Source organism: Cavia porcellus, unplaced genomic scaffold, assembly GCF_034190915.1.
Source record: "Cavia porcellus strain 051 isolate PalLab524CR breed Dunkin Hartley unplaced genomic scaffold, mCavPor4.1 scaffold_4, whole genome shotgun sequence".
In the NCBI taxonomy this organism is placed as follows: Eukaryota; Metazoa; Chordata; class Mammalia; order Rodentia; family Caviidae; genus Cavia; species Cavia porcellus.
Window position 1 is genome coordinate 10,453,320 of NW_026947487.1, and position 23,861 is coordinate 10,477,180.

The 23,861-nt window shown below is 50.2% G+C and overlaps 1 long non-coding RNA gene across 1 annotated transcript in view; it reads right to left on the bottom strand.

Annotated features, from left to right (window-relative positions):
• Positions 1–2,160: 2,160 nt before the first annotated feature.
• Positions 2,161–23,861, bottom strand: part of LOC134475563 (uncharacterized) — a 62,196-nt gene continuing 40,495 nt past the window's right edge. Inside the window, exon 3 of the long non-coding RNA XR_010046731.1 lies at positions 2,161–5,332. This is a non-coding gene — a long non-coding RNA (uncharacterized LOC134475563). The remainder of the gene's footprint in view (positions 5,333–23,861) is intronic.

Here is a 23,861-nt window from a genome sequence, read left to right on the forward strand (position 1 = left end):
GTCCCCGACCCCACCTCTCTAGCACCCTCTCCCCTCTCTGCACATCAAAAGTGTGTGTGCACAGTTACAGGCAGGGCCCTAATATAGTCAGCCATTTTCTTGGCAGTTACACTTTCCTGTAACCCATGTCATGATCAGTTTTACAGAGGAGGAGACTGAGACTTGCAGGGTCACAAGCAAACAAGTGACAGGCTTGGGCCTCGAAGCCAGACCCACTGCTGCCCATCCATCCATCCATCCATCCATCCAGTACCCTTTCTGTGCTGCCTACGACCTTCATGATCACAGATCCTTGCTGGGGTCAGCCAAGTGTGCTGCACCTGGGGCTCTCTGAATGTGCCCATTCTGAAGGGAGGGCTCTGTCCACAAACAAAGTGAGCCCTCTAGGGGCAGGTGTCCCTGATGGGAGCCAGAGCCTGGCAGACCTCATCTGGCCCTCCGCCTGGCCCAGCCTCTAGGACTCTCCTGGTTCTTGCTGCCATCAACATTTCCAGGAGGAATTGTCTAGAGTCTTAAAATAGCCATCAATGCCCTGGCTTGCATTTGCACTTGGGCAGACGGGCCCTGGGGGTTCCCAGTGTGCCAGCATCCCAGCCTCAGGCCAGGGCACAGATGGCAGAGTGACTCCCTCTGGGAGGTCCGGTTCCATGGAGGTGACCAATGGCCCTACTCACAGGCTGCTGAGTGGCTCAGAGCCAAGTCCAGCGAAGAACATGGATTTGAGTAAGTGGACAGACACTAGGGAAGCCTCTCCCGGGTGCCAAGAAGAGTGTTAAGTGTGGGGACACAGCAAAGAGAAAGTGACATCCAGAAGAGCTGAGTCCTTTGCCTGAAAGGCAAAGGAACGAACTGTCGGCTGGTGTGGGCACCCTGGAGTCCTGCCCAGAGGAGGCAGTGTGGGAGCCAGAGCTAAACGTGCCGAAGCCAGAGAGAGCACTGTACTGAGGGGCTGGACATGCTTCTGCATTCTGGAGCACAGGACAATGGGGAGAGGGTAAACTGAGGCTGAAGCCACAATCAGGCAAAGCCAAGTTCGAAGCAGGTGCTGAGAATTTCTCACCCTGGGACCTGAGAGAGCATCTTTGCCTCCTTGAGAGTCAGTTCAGCTCTGCAAGAAAGAGGACAATTGCAGCCTCACAGGCTTGGTGAGGCAATCAGCTAAGTACCCTCGTGGTACCAGGCATGTGGCAGAGCCCGGCTGTTCCCACCCCATCCCTTCCTACCATCTGCTTCTGACTCTGCAGGGTCAGTCTGTCCCAGCCTGTCCACAGGTTCTGTGGGTACATAGACAGGCCACAGTACAGCCAATGACCCTGGGTCTGCACTGAGCCCCTCAGCCTCTAACCCAATGCCCAGCCCTCCTGGATCCCTGGCAGCCTTGCTGTGGCCTGTCCCCTGCCTGACCCGCACCTGCCCCTGATTATCTAGAATTATTTTTACTGCCAAAAATATTTACAGAAATAGACATTTGCAGGAGGCAAAATGGGTACAGTAACACCCAGGGTCCATCTGGGGGTCCCCTTTGCTTGGTCCCTCCTCCTACCCACTTCCCCTCTCCAGCCATGGTGGGGTGATGCAGACTTCCTGGGTGCAGAGGTCTCTCATATTTTGCAGACAACAGGAGACACTTGAGTGTGGCCCCAGGACCGAGTAGAATGATCTTGGGGGCAGAGTTTGAAATTTCATTCTTATGCCCAAGTCTCCCATAAGCTCATACATGGAGAATTCTCAGGATTTCTAGGGTTTTGGCCTTCCGAGCTCAATTTGCAGCCCTGCCCACCCCACCTGTATGTTGTTTGTCTTGGGGTGTCCTTCTTCACTCAGCACCTCCATTTTACCTGTCGCTTTCTGATGCCCACCTTAAGACAGGACGCTCAGTAAATGTGAATTTTAGGTAAATGATATGCCTTGCTTTGCACAGACTTACACTGGGAAAAGATCCTCATTGTATCTGAAATTCACAATGGAGTGGGTACACTCAATTTTGTCTGACAACTCCATGGGCAGGTTTTCTGAACAGCCTAGAAGGGCAAGGGGCAGAAGTGAACCCTGAGGGAGGGAGGCAGGACACGAGGTGACACAGGACAGTGGGAAGCAGGCAGGGAAGAGCTGAGGTGACAGGGCTCACCCTGCTGCAGCAGCTGCTCCTCCTCCCCACCGCCTGCCCCGACATGGGCAGGGCAGGCAGGCCCGTCTCAGGAACCTGCCTGTGCTCTCTGAAATGTCAGCAGAAATAAACCTGGCTAATCCTCCACGATGGCCCGTTGCATTAATAACCCTGAAATTCCAAGCGGATTAAAATAACCACAAGCATGACACCATTTGGAAGGCCGGGGATTTACTTGGAAGCAGTGGCCCAGTGGCGAGCATTCCTCTAATTGCTGCTTCGTATAAATAGAGAATTCTTTAATATCACCACCAGCCCTGGCTGACAGATTTAGATCGGAGCTGTCGAAGTCATTAGTGCCCAGGCCATGGTAAACCGAGGCTCCATAAAGGGCTGTAAATGGGATTCTCGAGGGCCGATCAATCTTACCAAAGCCGCCCGCACTGCTTGTTGATCCGCAAGGTCCTGAGTGGCTACAGCTTCCCAGAAATGTGCTTGCATCTGTCAGAATTATAAGCAGCTGGCAGCTGACACAAAGGTCATATTTGCTGCTAGTGTGGAAATAGAATCTCCCCGGTACAAGCAATGCTACTTAGCAGTATATCAATTGCAAGCGGGTCGTTAAAGGAGAGGCGTGTGTGTGTGTGTGTGTGTGTGTGTGTGTGTGCCACAGCCTGGGTTGCCTGGAAATCACTTTCCCTGTAGTTCCACACAGGACTTAATATCAGGAATTCAGATGAATGAAATTAAATCGCAATTAGCTCCCACAGAACTTTACAGCAGTATCTTCTTAGGACAGTTTTCCTTCTACTGTCTAAGAAGTACCATAGGCTCCTGATTCCCCGTCTGTTGCCCCAGACACAGTACACAGATCCACACAGGGTGTGTGGTTCTGGATGTGTTACTGGCCTCTCTGATCTTCAGGCCAATCATCTTTAAAATGGAGATAAGAACATTTACTTGGATAACACTCAAAAGAGTGCTAACACCAAGTACTTGACGTGCTAGGACAAATGCTGCTTGGTGAAGTAGCCACCAGCCACTTCTGTCAGGTGACCATCTGAGGAGCGGGTAGTAGAGGAGAGAGCCAGAGAAAGAAAAGCTAGGTGTGGAGGTGTCACACTTCGTGGGCACCCCAGGAGAAGCAGCTGAAGATTAGATCACTGTGTCTTTATGCCCGTGATGGCCAGGTGTGATTTGGGGACAAGCTCTCAGAGCAGTGGCACACTCCAGAGACTGTGGCCACATCACACTCCACATCAGATGAGGACAGGTCTATGACACTCCATTGGTTGGGAGCGAGTCCTCAGTCAAGGCTACCGCCTCAGGGAAGCCAGGTCCTGCTCTACCCCAGAGAGGGGACCAGAGACCAGTGGGCACCAGCAGAGCCTCCAGTCTCAGGCAGGCAGGACCACCATCGGGGCAGGCAGCTTGCTGGGTGTGTTCCGATTCATTCCAACTTGTTGGTAACATGAGGTCTGGAACTTATTCTCCGGGTGAATTGGACCTGGCTACATAGTTCTTGGCCGAGCTTGTGCTTGATTCCATGGGCAAGAGAGTCTATTCTCGGCCTCCAGAAGAGTCCCTGCAAGTTTGTCCAAAAGGACCTCTGCACGGTCCTTTTGTTCCCTGGCAGCCATGACGTTTCCCACTCACTATGCGTTGTGTATTTTCTAGTCTGTCTCATTATGTGATTTGCTGGGCTTCCACATCAGCGTGTACGGGCCGTCTGAGTGACACTGTGTCCCAACACAAAACACTGGAGCCTTGGGATCCCTCAGACCTAGGGCTATACCCACTCCAGCTGCTTAATTCCCTAGGTCATTATTTTAACATCTCTGAAATTGGACTGTGATTTACACACAGTGATGCCTTGAAACCTTCACTGCCAGTTCCTTTGTTCTGTTTTATTTTTTTATAAATAACGAACTGCATGTATAACAATCTACAGAGTCTTGGATTCCACTAATTAGGTGTCTGGCCCTTGTCAAGTCTCTTCTGTGTGACGTTGTTTCCACATCTGTAAGCTGGTGCTGAGAGCACCTCCTGGCAGGGCTGTGGTTAAAACTAAGTGGGACACAGTGAGGAGGGCACCTGGGCATGGCGACAGCCAGGTGCAAGAACTGTGACCACTCTTAGCCATGCAGCAGAGGTGGCCTTCTCTTACAGAGAGGACCGAGGCCACACAATTACAGGCAGAGACCAGGGCTCTCAGAGACTCTCGTTGGCATCCTCTCCTCCCAGATTTTAGGAGCATTCTGGCCAGAAACGGGGTGACCCCTCCCACAACCCAGGAAGTTGGTTGGGACCAGAGAAAGACGGATCGGGAACACTCAGGCACTGGTGGGCTTTGGCCAGGGCCCAGAGCAGGACTGATGCCACCACCTACCTGTACCAGCCCTACTGTACAAGAAGTCATGGCCAATGTACCACGTTAGCTGGACATCGGGCCGGATGTGCGGAAGGAATGTCAAGTCTGATATTGTTTGGCAACAGTTTAAGGAATAGGCACTTAAAATGGCTGTTTTTTACTATGTTCCAAACTGCTTTTTAAAAGAAAAACCCAATTTCTTCCCCCATTGTCCGTTCTGCATCTGGTAGCACTTCCCTTTTGGTCTGCTTAGGATTTCCCTCTGCTTTTCCTTAGAGGCTGTCCATTTTAGGGAACGTCACATCGCATCAGGATAGCATGCCCGGTTCTCATAGCCACCTGTCACACTGGCATCATCATCTGATGGTCCTTGGTGGCAGCTACTTCCAGTAGACAAGTAAGTGTCCCCCTTCTGGCTCCTTGGCCCTTGGTTCAGCTTGCATCTGCTATCACTCCCTGCCACCTGATGCTGCAGGACCTCCAGGCCGTCAGATGCACCCCCAAAACATCCTGGTGCTCCCTACAAAATGCCAGGGCCATGAGGGCTTGTGACACAGCCTGGTCCCCCTCCGCTGGGTGCAGGGATATCTCAGGAGCTTCCTGCCGCTCAGTTGCTCCTGGGCAATGGGGTGCTCACCAGCTTTGCTCTTGGACATTCAGTTGTCCCCTCAATGTCAGAGTTTAGGGCAGAGCCATTCCCAGAGATTCCTGCCAGCTTCTCTCACTCTCTTACCTCGGGAGGGCTTCTTATTCTTTTGCTCAGGTAGTCATTAACATTTGTAAGTAGACGCAAAAGCAGTTTAACAAACCATCCACCAGGCCTCCTGGGGTCTGCACACTCAGGATCTGGATGCCTAAAAGGCAAGATGGGGAGACTCTCAAACTCTGTCGTGAGTTTCAAACGGACTTTGCAATTCAAAAACTGTGTGTTTTTGATTCTTTCTGCTCTTGTGCCCTGTAAGGGGAAGAATGAGGCCGGAGCCGGTGAGGACGACTGTAGAGTCCAGACATAACCCTCACGGCGTAAGGAGAAATCAAACAAGGTCCAGGTTATCCGTTTAACCAAGATCTCAAACATTTATACGAAAGACCTCGGGGAGGGGGAGATGGAATTTTTAACCCTACTCTGCCTCCAACCAAAGGGCTGAGCCTCCTGGGGGAGACAGGTTCCAGATTACTGCAGAAGCCCCCAAACCGGATCCCGGTCCCCCAGCTCAGGTCAACAGGGAGGGGTGTGGCCTGTGCCCAGCCCCTCAGCTGCTCCACAGGGACACACACACAGGGTCAGCTTCCAGTGTACCCTGGCCAGAGCCCAAATGAGAAAAATCTCATTTCTCGATTTTCTTCCCTCTGCGGTCCTAGGCTCCTGCCTCTGTCCTGGACCCGGCTCACCAAGCCTACAGTGGACTCAGCACAATCCCAGAGCCTCCTTACCAGGGCGGCAGTCAGGAATCAGAAGCAGCACCACACTGGCAAACCAAGAACAAGGAGCTGACTGGGAGACCTCACCCAGCTGCAGACAGGAGAAGAATACCTGCCTGCTGCTCCCACAAGCCTAGTATGATGGAAGGCTTAGTTTGGGTGTGTTATTTCATCCCCAAAATAAAACAGCAAAGTGATGTTAAATGGGCAATGGATGAGCAATGGAAGAATTGCAAAGTAACTAAAAACCCGTTTGAAATTAAAAACCACTTTGGGAGTGGGTAACGAAAAATAGACTTGATGACCCAGAAAAACAGGCTTGCAAGAAGGAGAGAACTTGGCCAGCTCTCCTGGGGTGCTGTGGAAAAGGAGACAAGGATAGGAAGATAGGGGTGTCTTGGGGGAGTTCAGGCACAGACTGCAGGACTCGGTTCTCAGGCGGACAAGGCTTTGGAGAGAGAGGGATGGGATAATGGTGAGGAGGAGGACCACCTGACCACTAGCACAGGGGCATAGGGGTATCGTATAAAGAGCCAGGGACTTGAGGGCTGGTGCCTGCATTTTGCATGGTCCGGCCTCACTGGTGTTGGAGTTGCTGTCACTATCATCTGTGGTCCAGTGCATGGTCACCACAGACTCCTCGTTCAGTGCTATGAACTCCTCTTTATCTACATCTTCCTGGAGATGTAGGAGAAGATGGCAACCATACAAGGTGCCAGGAGCTGGGGGAACCAGGGCACGCAGAGTCTGCTAGGTGGGCATAGAGGGCCAGAGAGGCAGTGAGCAGACAGGAAAGACAGCCGCCTTCCTCATTTTGTATAGAGTGAGGAATGCTACCCATCAATTAAGAGAAATGGCCTGTGAAGAGATAGTTTTGCTCAGTGGAGTAAAACACATTCAGAATCATCCTGGCAAATAATGATGTACCAGTCCAGAAACCCAGCCCTCTGACTCAGCAAGCAGACGACTGGCAGACTTCGGAGGGGTGGAACGTGGCAGACCCTGGCAGGGCCATCTGGCCCTGTGTGCTCTACCTTCTACCCTCACCTGTGTCACCCAGGTCTCAGCCCCAGCCCTGTCCTTCTGAGAAGATCTGCTGGGGGCCGTGGCTCAGAGTCGCCTCCTCTGAATACCCCACACCCTCCTCCATGAAGGTGCATGCCTTGGAGTCAGAAGTCCTGGCCTTGATGTGTTTGACTTGAGGACCCTGATGTCTTCAGGCACGGTCTGTGGAGGTCTGACCTCTAGGCTTGCTTCCCTCTGCCCCTAGGAGCATGGTGACACCCGCCATGACCTTCAGTAGAAAAGCACTTTGGAAAGGACCAAACTCCTTCTGGTGGTGGGGTGTCAGGAGGATTCTACGAAAAGAGAGCCTCAGAGGAACATTCTAGAAATGAGGCACAGTGATGTCAGAAAACCATTCTAAGGGGATACTTCTAAGAGGATAGAATGTCTTTGAGACCTTTAATGAGAAGGAGAGATTTCCAAATGGTTTAAGCCCAGACTTGGATGGATTTTGGCTCTGGGACCACCCTAAGCTCCTCTCTGTCTCACTCGACTCTGTGAGATATGCGTCATCTGTTTTAAAGTGACTGCCTGCGAGGCTTGAAAAGAAAACCCCAATTCTCCTCTTTTCCTTCATCTGTAGATGATAATTTTCCAGCAGGCTGAAAACCATGGTCTGTGGAAGGAGGTTAGAGGCAAAGCAAACGCTCTCCCCGCTGGCTGGACATTGCTAACAGTCTGTCCTCTGATTTATTTGTTTGTTTCAATCACAAAGCATATTTCCTGTAGGTAAGAAACAGTTCTTCACCAAATGGGTTCTGGAGCTAGACAGGACAGAGGAGACCCCATCCTTGCAAACTGGGGGGCTCTGCCCCAGAAGCTGTGGGCAGAGCTGAGCTGCCCATCTCTCTGTCTTCTCCCCCATGGATGCAGTGGAGGAGGCGAAAACGCATGAACGGAATCTCTAGACAGCAGGGTCTGAGGTAGGCAGAGCGAGGGGACAGTGGCCCTGAGGGAAAGTGATCATCCTGATCTCAGGACCTCAGGTCCTTGTCTAAGTACAGCCAGCAGGACACCCAGACACAGTCTCACACCCGTGTCCATCTGTGGTCAGGGGATGTGCTCAATCCACCACTTATGCACTCATTTATTCATTTGCAGAGAGTAAAAGGTGTGACTCACAAGGAAGGAATTTGGGACACGGGCTTTCTCTACCCAAGCAGGCGACCTCTCTGTCCTGTGGGAAAGGGAGGAGAGAGCAAGCCACCCAACCCTTTCTGTCTAGGCTGATCCCTCTCCTCAAGTCTTCAACTCTCCTTTTTCTTTAGGTCATTGCAAAGCCAAATTTAAGGACCGAGGTAGCTCCTGGAAGAATCAGGCCCTCCCAGAAGCACCAAGGGACTGCAAAGGTGGTGCAGAGACAACTTGGATGAAATCTAAGATGGATATTTCCAGAGAGATGGAACAAAAGAATGACGGGTACCCATTGAGCTCTCAGGATGTGACAGAAACTAATCAGTTAATTTGAATGAAGATTGTGTGACGTAGAGTTGTTGAGCATGGAGAGCAAGAGATGCTCCAAGAAGTCACAGCTACTGAGGGCCACTCAACTGGGTGGTCTCAGAGCTGGGTTTTCCACTGAGGCAGTGAGACTGCGGGATGTACCTGTGCCTTTGGTGTTTACATGGTGGGGAGCTCACAGGAAGCTAAGGGTCCCCTCAGCTTAGACTTTGGAAGAGATTCCAGGAGGATGTGTTCAGCTCCACCTGCAAGGTGGGGTAGGGTCAGGAGACAGAGAACAAGTGCCACCTCTGAGAGCTCTTGCCTGGTCTTATACAGCCCCACAGGCTTCACCTGAGCCTTCTAGGCTGCGATCTTTAGGCACTTGGGTCCCTGTCGCTCCAAAGCAAGGCTGCAGCCAGTGCAGGAGTCAGAGGTCTGGGTAAGGCCAGGGGTGTGGGTGCCCAGTGCTGGTGATCAGACAAACACACTCACCAGCAAGCAGTCAAGGCAATAGCACAAGGTGCTGACCTCAGAAAGGATATAACGCTAAAGATATTCCCACCTCCACGCAGAAGAGCCTCACACTCTCCCTGCGGGGAGATGCCAGGTTTGCAGTGGGGCTGCCCAGCGTGCCCAGTGAGAAGCAAATTTGCAGAGTTGTAGAAAACCCCAGGCGCCACCCTTGGGCTACACATTAAGCCCCAGGCTCAGCACCAGATGTTCTACATAAGTTTCTCTTTTCATTTTAATCTTCAAACGACTCCGAGATCTGAATAGCTACCTCCAATTCGCAGAGGCAAGGAAAGCCCACAGGAGAACAGTGCACAGCTCCTCGTCAGCATCTTAGCTCCAACCGCAGGGCTTGGACTGAAGTTATTCCTTCCCCCAGCAGCCTCTTGTGGGCAGGGATGGGACAGCCTTCACTGGGCAGGACCTCTCTCCCCAGTATGACCCATCTTTCACTGGATCACGTGCATCCCAGGCCATCCCAATACCATCTGCAGATTCAGGTGCATCTGTTTCCACTTGTCTGCAGACCTCTTCGGTGGTTCTGGGGACACTTGAAGTGGACTCTGTCCCTGGCCAGCAGAGACCCTGGAGACACTGTACCAACCTACTGAGCAGGGGCCTCTCTCACCAAGGTGTCACCAAGGGATGACACTCATGGTGTAAAGTAGGTCATGGAGCAGGTATAGGGGTCCTGTGAACCTGTGGGTGGCTTGTCCTTCATCAGGGGTGCTCTTGGGGGCTCCTCTCTTTGGAGGTCAGCTTGGGCTGGACTACTGGCATCCCTGATAGTACTGGGAAATTAAGAATGTCCCAGAGAAAATGGGGCACCCACCTTCCCCAGGAAACCCTACCGGACAGCTGGCAGAGCACTCACCCCTCTCCTCCTGGGAGTCAGACTTCTGAAGGGCTTTATTACGACCAAACCCTGGGGTCATGGCCCACGGTGACAGAATGAAACTGAGGATAGCAGAGGTAGGGTCCAGATACATTTCTTTAAAAGATATAAAGGCAAGAAAGTAAAAACAAGAAAAAAAGTGCAGAGGTGGAAGTAAAGCTCCTGCTGGCTGGGAGGAGGTCCTGAGTAGGGTGCCGCGCGGGCCCTTTGTCTGAGGGTCTTCACGGGGTGCATAAGGGAACTTGAGCTGTAGTGTAGCAATATGATCTCTATAGGAGACCACACTGGACCCTGTAGGGTCTGATTCATGCAGTGATCATGCAGTGTCCACACAGGGCCCGTGTGCCCTTCAGCCGACAGCCTGCCTCGTGCTCTGGGAGGTTCCTGATGGCTGAAGGACACCTGGCAGGCATTCTGTAAGGTCCATGGAGGGCTGTGACTCAGCAGACTCCACTCTGGGGCCACTGTCCTCACTGCCTCATACAATCCTCATGCCCGTCAGTCTCACTCCCTCTTGTTACATTATGTTTGTTTGTTTGAAGTCTGTTTGACAAATGAGGAAACTGAAATCCAAATAAACAATCATCACTGGCCAATGGGACATCAGGCTATAATCCCAGTGCCCTGAGTGCTGGGCAGGAGGCGGGCAAGCTCATGCCCAGCCCGCACGATGTAGCAATGGGGCCAGACTCTGTCTCAAAATCTTCAAAGAGGGCTGCAGTTCAGTAAGAGAGGTCTGGGTGCAGGTCTCAGTGATGCAAAAAGTTTTTTGTTTTTGGGTTTGTGTTTAAGTCAGGAGGGAGCCGGAAAGACAGCGCAAGAGTCCTCCTAATGAGTGGCGCGAACCAGCGCTCACCCTGGGCCATCTGCATTTAGAAGCAGGCACTGGGGTATGCAGGAAAAGTGCCCACACCCGCACTCCTGTGAATGTCTGGTCTGTCCCCACTCCGACCAGCCTCGGGCTGCTGGAAGGTGGAGCTGGAGGGACTCCAGGACACTGGCTGCTCCTTCAATACCACTGGCCAGGGTCCGCCTGAGCCACAAGGGCTGCAGTGTCCCCAGCTGGGACCCCCGTGCCACTGCCCCAGAGCTTTCTCCCTCTTCTTCTCTTGTTTCTCTCTCCTCCTTCACACCCTGAAATGGATTCTGCAAGAGCCTGGGGCAGCCAAATTCCACAACATTTAAGTCACAGTTGCGTTTTATTCTGGCAAATGACATTTTAATGGAGTCATAGAATGTGAGAAGTTGAAAGGCACTGATTGCTGGTTGCCACCGCCCCCGTCTTTTAATAGATGAGGGAAATGAAGGGGCGGGAGGCTCACCCCGGGTCACTCAGCAGGTCAGCCAGGGCCGTCGGGCACCTGGGCCTGGGTGCTGCCCTCACCCATGTGTCCCTTCCCACTGCCTAGTGAGCAGCGCCAAGCTGGGGCCCGAGAGGCCGGGACAGACCTGCTGCCTTCTGGGGCCACAGGCCATGTCTGAGTGGAGGGAGCGAACTTGGTGTGACCGACCCAGGAAGATGCCATGCAGGCCCAGGATTTCCGGACATTCTAATTTTTCAACAACTACCTAGAAAATATTGTTTTTAAAAACCCAGAGACAATTCAAATTCAGAACAAAAACATTGGAGACTAATCTGTGGCCTTCTTTTTAACAGATGAGAAAACTGAGGCACAGACCACAAAAAGCCACATAGCTGAGTCACATCCGGGGAATGCCACTCAATATGGCTGTCCTGTCATCACTATTGTGACACCATGTGAGAGCTTGTCCCCAAGGACCGCAAGCCAGCCCTTTCCCCCTGGTGTCCTGGCCCTCGCCCTGGGGACTTTAACAGTGGTCTTCTGTTGTGTTCTCCTGGTGACACACATTCACAGAATCTCTGATTACTTTTTCACCTGACACCAGCTTCCAAGACTCCAAAGTGGGCCAGGATCTTCGGAGAGCCTCTCCTCAGGATGGAGAAGGTGGCAGACATGCCCACCCACTGCCAAGCCCTTCCCACCAACCACACCCCAAACAGCACAGCTGACACCCCAGAAAAATACCATAAAGCTGAATTCAGACCTGGGCACCGAAGGGGAAGATGAGCTCACAGCCACCCTGTCGCCTTCTCTGGTGGCTAAATCTGTCAGCAGCCCTCGGCCACCAGGTCCTCCCTGACCCCTCCCGAGTCCAGCCTGGAACCCGAGACAGGAGCAGCAGGTGATGAGGGGGGCGTGGCACCAGTGCATAACAGCACGGAAGAGTGGGTCTGAGATGGGCGCTGTGGATTTAACGAGGGCTCTGTGAGTCTGAAATAAAAGATGGGTAATCAGGGAACGTGGGTCTGGAACCAGGTCTGAGTGGCGGACAGAACTCGTAGGGATGGAGAGGAACAAAGAGGCCATCGAGATGGGATGGGATACAGTATGTTGGGGTCCCTGCCACCGCAGCTCTTGGGAGACATTTGATAATTGGAAGTTCTGCTTCCTCACCTGCAGAAAGAGGGTGGCACTTGGGTTTAATGTGCTTTACCCCCCAGTGCATAGCCTGTGCAGGATGGACGACTCTGCTCAAATGAACGAAGGGACACACGCTTTAATAGGAACATAACCTGATGAGAACAGCCCGGCAGCATGCACGTGAGTAAGGCTACTGAATACTTAATGGTTCTAAGGTCTCTCTTTGTTGCGATCTGTGCTGTCCCCCTAACAACTCTGTAGACAGAAAGTGTGGATTTCACTGACTCCATTTGACAAGCAAGGAAACTGAGGCTTGGGGCTGCAGGCAGGAGCTGTGGCTCACTTGAAAGATGAATCTGGGTGGAAGTGCTGGGCCTGGTGGCTCTGCCATACTAGGTCCTGCCTGCAGGGCCTGTCCTGGTGTGTGTGGGGGGGGCTCTGCCTCTTTGGCCACCTGGGCAGTGCTTTAGGTGAAAAAAGCTGGCCATTTGACACCTGTCTGTGTGATCCCTGCTACGCTCTCAATTCATTCAGTATTAAGCGGAGAAAGAGTTGGGGTTTCCCCTAGTCTCCAACAGTGCTCTAGGTGACTCTCCAGCCCTCATCCTCCAAGGCTTTTCTTGCGGTTGCCTGGCAGTCAGCCTCTGTGTCTTTCCAAGTGAAGTCACTTTGTCCCCAAGGGCAGTAAGAGAGCTCTGAGAAGCCCTTAAACAGTGACTTAACCCAACACTGGTGCAGTCTGTGGGATTTATCAAAGCCATCCATCGTCACTTGGGCTCTGTGACCCTCCAAGCGGAGTCATGAAACGGGGTCATTTCTCAGTCTCACTGGAGTGCAGGTCATTTTTCTCATGGATTGGAGTGAGGGGCTGTGCTTCAGCGCTTTGGGAAGGTGGCTGCACACAGCCACTTGCTTCTGAGTGGCCGTAGGTGAGAGCCTAAACCTCTATGTCTGTGTCCTTCAGACGGTTTGGGGAGTAGGTGACCTAGCACGTGTCCATAGCCAACTCTCCCATCACCGCAGAGGCGTATGAACCTGTACCCCTCCAGATGTGGTCGTGTGTGAGATTTCCTGGAAAAGGTCACTGAACAAGTCACTTTTTAATTAACGGAAGGGTTCTCTGAGGTGCAAAACTACCAAGGTTTCATTAAATTGCAAACTTCTGTCCATCTTTCTTCTGGGTACAATTTGAAACACTGTCACTCATTGGAAATGCTGCGCATTTAAACTGGAGCAGAGGTGTGGAATTCTGTGAATTCACTCCCAAGCCTCTGAGATCATTTTACAATCTCAGGACCTCCAGAAGCCAAGCCTTGTGAGGCTGCCTGCAGCCCCAGTGCCTCCGGAAGAGTAGTATTCCTCTCACAGTGGCCCTGTGTAAGCAATTCCCAGACTTGGTGCCTCATTCCCAAAATGCCCAGGCCAAGTTCATGCCAATCTCCTGCTGCCTGGGATTCGCTCCTCCTCCTGGCACAGATGACTGGTTGCCCCTCTGGGATCCATTCTCTCCTCCATGTTAGTGATGCAGCCAAAGACTACATTTCCCAGACTCCCTCTAGTGAAGATAGGTGTGGCCACAAGACAAAACTTGCCAATGAACTTCGAGGATGCACTGTATCCTCTTTCTTGGTGGTTCCTTTCCTAATGGGAATGGCTGCCTTCAACTTCCTGTTTCCCGCTCCTGCGGGTTAGAACAGTGGTGTGCTGGTAAGACTTTGGAGAAACTTTCCTGGAACAACGATTGACTGAGAAAGGCAGGGCAATGAAACAGAAGGAGCTTGGGTCTCTAAAACCATCAAACTCCTGAACAACTTCAATTACTGCTGTTACCTAAAGGAAGAATGCTCTCCTGCTGTGTTTAAGCCAGTATGACCATGTCCGTGGTACCACTTCCTATAGCATTGTTGCTAAACATTCTTCAAGGGCCACCCAAGGGCCCTGAAGTCTATATTGATTACACCCATGATCTTTGTCCTCACAGTGGAACATAACCCTAAACCCCATCTTGATGCCTGGAATTTTAATTTCAGTCTCCTACTCCTGAAATGATGGAGCACAGCAAGCAGCATGAAGATGTGAAAAGATGACCCAACCTCCCTTACCTATGGCTGGTTGTCTTGATGTCTCTTTCACAGGCATAGCTGTCCAGATGCACTGGGTACTACCTGCAGCTGGGCTGGCCACTGACCTTTGCTGCCATCATTCATAGCACGTGACAGTGGAGCCAGAAATGAAGCTGGACTCCTGTGTCACCAGGAGAACTAAGCTGCTGGGGTGTGTCCCTGGCCCGACCTTTAAATACAATCTGATGTCAGAGTCAGGGGCACAGAACCTGAGTCGGGACCTGCTATAATCAGGTCCCTCCACCATGGGAAAACGAGGCAGGCTGACTGCCGCCACCACAGAGGTGACAAATGTTTGTCCTTGGGTGTAAGGGTGACTGCGTGATGCCATATCGTCCTGGGGAGATGCACATCTGTTCCAATTGGAGCATGGTCAGCCTGACCAGCTGCCCTCAGACAGACCAGCTAGAGTTCTGTGAAAGGGTGGCGTTGCTTCCTGTCACACACACTGCTGTCAGCAGTGACCCAAGATGAAATGGAAGGGTTTAGGAGGAGGTGAGCTTCCTAACACCAGAGGCAATCAAGCCAGATGCCCACTGTTGGGGGCACTGTCAGGAAACACCAGCCTCAGCCTGGGGAAAGACATTATACTGGGTGGCTTGAGGGTTTGCAGATCTGTGATTCTGCAGACTGCAGCAGGTTTTTCCTCTCTACTGGGCTCCATACTAACTTTCTCCTCAGGAACCTATCACAGCACTGGAAGTCTGCCACACTGGACTTCTTCCTGGGGGGGAGGGCGTCCTGATTGGATAAAGCACCTGACCTCTTCACTTCCTGCTAAAATCAAGGTTGCTGTGGTGGTCACTCTAAATTCATTTAGTTGGCTCTTCCCTGAGATGGCTCTGGGCTGGGATTATTAGGACATGGGTCATTGTTGGGAGCCGCCAACACCGGTCGCCTTACTTGGCGGACGTAGGGCCTGTGGGTGGGAGCGGAGCCTGAGCTAGATTGCCCCTCCCATCAAGTGAGTCAAGTTGGCGCCTGCTTCCTGCCCCCTGATTGCGCTGGCGACTTAAACAACCCGCTCTGTAAGATAGTCTGCCTAGCAACAACTGATGTTAGCCAATCAGCCCGCATCGCGCGCTTTGAACTGATTGGCCACTGTTACCCTATAAAAGTAAATGCCTCTCCCGCCACAAGAGAGAAGCACAGAGGAAGCACAGAGAGAGATAGAGAAAGTCCACCGGCGAGAAAGGGCTGGTGGCAGAGTGGAGGCCTCGCGGGGCCCACGCGGAGATAAATAAAGGCAAGGTTGCACACCGCCAGACTTTGTCGTGTGTCTTTCCTGCCGGCCGGGAGCGACCCCGACAGGTCATGAAATCAGGGTCCCCGATGACCCAACAGACATGTGTATGGAGGCAAGGATGTTGGTGACAAACTGAGATTATAGGAAGACTGGAATTTATGGGACACTTTTACCCTCCCAATCCAAGCTCACCAGAAGAGCATGGCTTAGGAGTTCAGAGACCAGTCTGCTGGCCCTAGCTGGGCTGCCCTTGACAGTGGACTTGTCATTTTGCCATTTGACAGAGCTCAGCAACCTCCATGCCCAAACCGGAGGAGGAAGATGCTGCTTGCCGAGGGCCCTTGCACTCTCCAGTGGGATCCGAGGGCAGGACCCAGGCACCATGGCCGGCTTTGGGATCCTCAGGTCTTACACAGAAACCCTGCTTAGCTTTTTTGGAGTCCAGACCTTGAGAAGTTCCTGAAACTTCTTAAGCTTCAGTCCCCACATCTGCAAAGTGGGAATTGGAAAGATTGTGAAGCGGTAAAGCATGGTACACCTGTCAGGTAGGCAAGTGTACAAAGAGTTATTATTTATCTTGTCACTGTATTAGGCAGCCCCAGTGGATGTTGCAGGCTTCACCACAAAGGGAAACGTCTGGAAGGGAAGCCCTCTTGACACCCATCCTTGGAAGAGACATTAGGCACTTGAAATACGTTTAGCTCCTATCCTCTGTGCTTAGTGGGGCTACACACAGGTGCAGCCTCTTGGTTCCCAGAGGGTATCTGACAAAGAGGAGCTCAGCTAAACACTCTCATTGGAAGATTGCGGAATGTACTGGGCTGCTTTAAGCAGAAAGAGGCCCACTGGGCGAAGACCGCATGCAGAATCACTGCGAGCGTGAAGTGACAAGCTCTAGGCTGAGGATCACAAACACGATACAGAACTGGCTGCCAGTGGAGCCACTAAAGTTTCAGGACAGGAACAACCTCCACGGCTCTTGGCCCCAGAACCTGCCACATCTGTCCCCAACTGCGCTGGCAAAACAGTGCTAGGCTCTTCCTCCTTTCCACATGTCACTCAAATCACGTTCACAGATGTTCATCTCTTTAGCACTGCTGCTCACACCCAGGATCCCAGCTCGAACTGGTGCTGTAGGGAGGTCTTGGCAGGTAACTTCGGGATCTAGACATTCTGGGAAGGGTAGAGTATGTTTCAACTAGCCTGGCCGCCAAATGTCTCAGAGATGTCCCACACTCTAACATGACAACAAAGAGGGAAGAAGGAAGGAAGGAAGGAAGGAAGGAAAGAAGGAAGGAAGGAAGGAAGAGGAAAGGAAGGAAGGAAGGAAGGGAGGAAGGAAGGAAGAGGGAAGGGAGGGAGGGAGGAAATGAAGGAAGACAAAATCCATGAACGAATTTTGGAACATTCATATGAAACAATATTTTGGCCAGTGAAAATAGTATTTGAAAAACTTCAGAATTTGCAATACAGTATTTGCAATACAGTATTTGCGATACAGTATTAAATAGCAAAGGGCCCACCCCAAATTGTGGGTACAGTGTGACCCCAGCTTTAAAAAGGGCACACATACGCAGAGCACAGGACCGGAGGACGAAGCTCATGGATGCTCACGCTGGTGTGGGTGGGAGCACAGTGACTTAGCTTTCTTACCGCAGTGCTTTACAGCACCTATGCATTTTTGTCAAGGATATGCATTGCTTTCATCACAGGGCAGGACGGCTCTGTCCCTGGAGGATAGGTGCAGACCCACTCATTAATAAATATTTGTCCTGTACCCTCATAGGGCTTAGGAGCACCAGAGCTATTTGTCACTTGGCAGGTGTGTGAGTAGCCTAAGGTCTGATGAGAAGGGGTGAGGTGACTAGTATGCCGGGAACCTGGTCCGCCCTGCTCCTCCCATATTGTCCCCTTCACCCCATCCATGCATCCCTTTTATAAAGCTGGTCATACCGTGTGAGTCCTCTTACCTACTAGTCCAGAAAGCCTGTGTGCCCTCTGATCCCACCTCGCTGCTTCCAGAAATGTGTTCTCTGGAGAGAACTCTGCATTGTGGCAGGCCGGTGGGCCTGTACTAGGTGTTCACAGCAAAAAACATCACTTATCTTGGCAGCAGATTAGAGTCCAAGTCTTCGGCAGGGTTCTGATTAAATAAATCAGCGTGAGGGAAGTTTGTGCTAAAAAGGAGTGTTCTCCAAGATATATTTATACGTGGCAAAATCAAGGTGAAACCAAAGGGTAGGACATCTTATTAGTATAAAAGTTATTTCCGTCTACCATCTGATAAGCATAGCACACTTCCCGTGTCCCTGGGAAGGGGCTTTCCTGTGCTTCCTGTGTTTAACTCTGAGCTAAGAGTATGCGTTGTTTATCCTTGCATACCACTGACTCATGTTTAAGTTCACACGTCACACTTTTATTTCAGAGTGTAGTTAAGAATAACTACGTGTTCCCCGGGTTAATAACTGGAGCAGAAAGCCACAGAGAGGCATTTGGGCCTGCAGGGAAGAACCATAGGGAGCCATTGGTGGTTCTTGAGCAAGTGGCTCAGCACAAAGTGATTTTTACCAAGGAGGGACCAGAAAAATGGTGGGGGAGAGGAATCAGACCGAGGAGATCGGCTGGAGGCATCAAAACCAAGGAGGGCTGGAAACGGGGCTGGAGCGGGGAGCTGAACCCCAGCGTCATTTCTTTGCACCCCGTCTGGGTGATTCTGTGTCCCCATCCCCCTTGGATGGCCCCACTTTCCCACACTGTGTGTGGAATAATTCTCACTTTCCGGAATGTGGGTGTTTATCTCTGCAGCCATCGGCCATCACCTCTCAGCTGGCACTGCTGCTACAGCCTGCGACTTCCTCTTTCTGCCTCTCTCTTGCCCTCCCTAGCACCAGAGAGCATGGGGCTGGTCCTCTCCTACCCCAGGGCCTCCCACTCCTTTGCCTTAACTCTCGCAGCTTCTACAGGGAGGCCCCTGTCCCATGCCAAACAATGTCCAGGCCACAGATCTGAACCTGGGCCTCTCCCTTAAGTCAGCATCTGGGCATCATCCCCTAGGGACAGAGAATCCCTGTGTGACACGCTTCCTGACCATCCCAGAGTGGTGATAGTGAAGGTGAACAAGCTGGGGTTTAGAAAGGGAGGCCCCTGCCCAGGGTCACACACAGTTTGAGAACCGGAACTCAAGTCCGTCCTTTTGGGGTGCTGTAAGAGCAGCCTCTGTGAGGTTCCAGCTCCCAGGTCTAGAAGAGCCAGGGCTGTGGGGATGGAGCAACCTTCTGCCCAACCCCTGCTTGATTCCCTTCAGTTCCTCCCACACCCCCGTGAGCCCATGTCAGGGTCACTTTTTCAGCACTGGAACACAAGCCTGACACCAAAAATTGCGAGGAGGACAGGTTTATTTTGGCACCCACCTGCCGCCCATGGTTGGCCAGCTCCAAGGCAGCACAGTGGAAGGGTCTCAAGCTGCTCCTGCTGGCAGCCAGGAAGCAGGGAGGAGAGAGAAAAACCAGGCCACGCCCAGGTCACTCCCCAGGAACTGCTGCTTCCAACCAGGCCCCTCCAAAGAGCGAGCCGGCTATGAGCCCCACAATCCATCACCTTCCCAAAGCCTCATCTATGGGCATATGACATTCGGGGGACACAGGGGACATTCTCAATTGAAACCGTAGCAACCGGAGACTTTTCCATGCAGGTCCCTTGCCTGCACCTTGGGATCTGTATGGAGTCAGGCTCCTTGCTAAAGTAGGTTTTTATTGAAAATGACCCCTCTGGTCTTGGTTTCCCTCTGTTTACTGGCAACCATGCAGTTCATCTGTTTTACCAGTTCTAGCCAAGGAAGCGCCTGGTTAGTAACGGCTCACAGCCTCTCTTCTCTTCCCCTACTCCTGACTTCTGGAGCTGACTAAGGCCCCTGAGGCTCTTGAGGCTCCCTAAACTACATACCATCTGCTGAGGGCACAGGAGGGTGACCACTTGCTTCCCAGGGGCTTAGGGCAGTAACTGAGTCTGCCCTTCATTTGAAAGAGCCCGTGTTCTTGCCTACCATTCTCGCTAGCTCTGTCTTCCACTCTAATCTCTTATGATATCCTTCACCTTGGAAAGGCAAGATGGTTATGCTGTACTTAACAATAAATTTAAAAACAGTCTAATGGTTAGCCTGACAGTGGCACATGGCCCAGCAGATGACGGGCAGAGAAAATTGTCTTTTAACTGGGCTCAAGTACCTTACTGCAGGCCTTGTAGGGTCCCTTTGGGGCATGAGCAGGTGGGGAGGAGGTCCTCAGATCTGGTTTCCCTGCTTCTCCAACTAAGGGGGATCAGAGGAGACTCCTCCCAAAAAGGCATGGCCTGGATGTTTTTACAGTCTGCAATGTTGTATGAGCACAACACACACTCTCACACACAGGAACACAGCACCACCCACTATATGGATCGAGGGGTAGGGTTTCCAGAGTCACAGGAAGACAGGGGCTACACACATCACAGCAGAGACACAACCTCAGCTCTGTCCTTGTTCCCTTCCCAGACACCAACCTGCAAGCCAGGCCTGACCCCTTCCAAAATAGGGAGACTGTCAACCTCCGAGGACCAGGTTCTTTTTGGTTCTTGAGTTTCTTCACCCAGAGCTGCCAACAGCTCCTGCCTCCAAGGCTCCTTTTAGGGTTACATGGCAAATAAAAAGGCTGAAAAGGTTTCCGGGATATCAAATAGCCTTTTTTCAATTAAAATGAAAAAAAAAAAAAAAGGGAAGGAGACCCTCCAAAACCCATTTTTATTTTCTTCCACAAGTGAATTAGACCCATATGGAATATGTTTCGTTTGGACGAGAGTCTATTTTAGGAGTTTAGACGATTGTCCTTAAAATATATCCCAGCCTTTTCTGGCTGCTTGGGATTTTAGAGGAATCAGTCGGTGGGCTGCCAGTTGCACAGGGTGTGGCCTGCGGTCTGGAGGAGTCCTGGGCAATGAGAAGCCCTGAGCAGCGTGGTGCAGGACATCTGAGAGTACAGGGGCCACTCCAAAGGCTGGGGGACCAGGGGAGACTCCATGGAAAAACAGAGCTGGGATATTTTTATAGCTGCAACGTTAGCATCAGAGGCACTCACACACACACACACACACACACACACACACACACACACACACACGTGTGGACTTTGCTCAAGCTGTCCCTTCCACCTCTGTGTACTTACTGTCCCTTTGCTTTCTCAAGTGTATCTCAGAGGCTCAGATATGACTCAGTAGCCAAGCACGGTGCTTGCCTATCATACGTGAGGTCCTAGATTAGTTCCCCAGGACCACAACAACCAACCAACCACAGCACACCCATCTAAACAGTTTTCACTCCATTTTCCTAATGAAATAATCAGAAAAGTGAGCAAAGATATGTACAATTCTATTCTCTGTATGCATATGCATTTGCTACACTGTGGTTGATAGTAGTGAAATGGCAGACACAGGCTGAAATACCAGTAACAGAATTCTGGTTAAACTAATAATCAGTTATCCAAAGAAAAATCACCTAGCCATCAAAAATTGAATACTACTGACTTAATTAGATGAAAGACGTTGTAGCAGATATGATCTTACTGTACATTTATGTTTAGTCATAAAAATATGTGTGCATATAGTTAAGTGTATATGTGTGTGTATATATACATATACACATATGTGTATACAAGTCTGTGAATATGTCACAGCAGGAAGCACAAGAATCTATGTCCCCACACAGATAGCAGCAGTACTGTGAAAGTCTGTCTAGTGTGAGGGTTTCAGAGCTCTGGAGTCTGTGAAAGGCTCACAACTTCCAGGGAAAGGCTTGGATGGTAAGTTGAGGGTAATATTGGTCTATTTAAGCCCTAGACTGGGAGAAATAGCCCAGTCCCTTGGCATATGCATATGTTTCTGGAGCAATGTAAATGCAGTTAATGGGAACCAAGATGGACAAAAAAGACCTTGTCTTCCAAGTATGAGTATCTATGTTCTGATCATGGGTTCCTGCTTCTGCCTGTGGAGGTACGAGTGAGGATGTTTATCTTTGTTGCACATTTCCCTTGTTGTTACAAGCTCTTTCAACTCAGCTTAAACTTTCTTTAAAAGGGCTGGGAGTTTAGCTTAGCAGGGGAAGTGCCTGCCTGGGAAGCATGAGGTCATGGGTCCCAGGTCCCAGGTCCAACAAAAAAAGGCCTACTGCCTCCCATTCATCTCCCTGATTTTTGTGAGCCAGCTAATAAATTCAAGAATATTCAAAAAGAACTACCTGTTCAAGAGAAAGTAGAAAGTCACTGAGAATACAAAACAAAAGATGAAGGCTCAGAAAATATGAGGAAACCTGGGGTTTATATTCCAGGAGGTTCCTCAGCATGAAAACAGCTTAGAATATAAAAAACAAAGCATGAAAAGCAGCAAAACCTGGGGGAAGTATCTGATATACAGAGTTAATACATTATTAGATTCAAATGTCCAGTTTTCACCAAAAACAAGTCATAAGCCATATAAATAAATACAAAAATGTGACACATTCAAAGAGAAAAATAAACCAACAGAAACTGTCACCAGAAAGACTAAATAGACATACTAGATGAAGACTTTAAAACAACTGTCTGAAAGATGTCCAAAGAACTCAAGAAAGATAAAATAATAAAACAGACATATGAGGAGGGGAGACTGGAAACCAAAAGAGAACTCTAGAGCTAAAAAGTACAAAAACTGAAATGAAAACTTGGCTAAAGTGATTCAAAAGTATACGCGAGTAGGCAGGAGAATGAGTATTAAAGCGAGGTGTTGTAAAGTGCAGAGTCTGAAGAAAGGGAAAAAAAGGTTGAAGAATAGTGAGCAGCACCTAAGGGGTATATGGGACATGATCAAGTGCAGCAGCTTACACTTGGAGGGAGTTCAGAAGAAGAGAGGAAGAAAGGAGCAGAGAAATTATCCCAAGGTAACAAAAGACATGAATGTAAATATTTAAGAAACTCAACAAGCTCTTATGAGAAAAACTCAAAGAGCCCCATGCTGAGCCATACTAGAGAGACATAGTAGAATCAAAGTATCAAAAAGTAAAGCTGCAGTTTCTTAAAAGCAATAAATGAGAAGACACTTATTGCATACAAGGGATCCTTCATAATGCTGTTGCTACATTTCTGATCATCAAATTCAAAGACCATAAGTGCGACGGGGACTGATGAAATAGTCAAAATGTTAGAAGGAAGTAGGGGGTCTAAGGAAAAGCAACAGAGGGTATAAATATGATCGAAATATATTATTCCCTATTTCCCTGAAAATAAGACCTAACTGGAAAATTATCAGCCTTGAAAAGTAGAGATCAAAAGCACCAGCCCAGCTCAGTCTACTGTTGCCTTATCTGCCATTACAGAGCAGCCACTAAGCAAGAGAATAGTGAGGTATAATCTCCTGCATGACACAGACTTTCACATTGGTAATTGCCAGTGCTTATGCTGGCTAGGTCTTATTTTGGGGGAAACACAATACTCATTGGAACCCATTATTTTGTAGAAATGATAGAAGTAATAATAAAAAGAACAATGCAATGGAAAAAAATCTAGGAAAAAAACTACTAGCCAACAATTCTATATCCAGTAAAATAGTCCTTCAGGATGAGGGAACTATTAAGACATTTCCAGACAAAGTTGAAGGATATTATGGTTTAAATCTAGACTGTTCTCACAGAGGCTCATGTGTTCAGAGGTGGGGTTTTTGTAAGGTGATTGTATCATGGGTTACTGTACTCATCAATATATTAACATATAACCAAATGTGCTGTTAGAAGGAATCCCTGGTCAGAAGAAGTAGGTCACTAGGGATGTGACCAGGAAGGGTTTAATCTCCCTCCCCAGCTTGTCCTTTCTGTCTCTGCTTCTTGATTGCCATGGCATGAGCATCTTTCCTCCATCAGAACCTTCTACCATGCCTTTCCTACCTTGGACCCAGCTGATTGTGGACTGAAACTGAGAACAAAAACAAACCTCTCTTCCTTTAATCTGTAAGTGTTGGGTGTTTTGTTCCATGACATGAAAGTGACTAAGACAAATGAATTTGTTACTACTGGACCTGTCCTACGAGAAATGCAAGAGGAAGTGATGGAGGTGTTTTGTTTTTGTTCTGAACCAAGAATTAAACTCAGGACCTCAAGCTTACCAAGCAGTCTGTATCCCTGGCCCCTATTCAGATTTAAATGAAGAGAACTAGATACTAACTCAAACATGTATGAAGAAATAA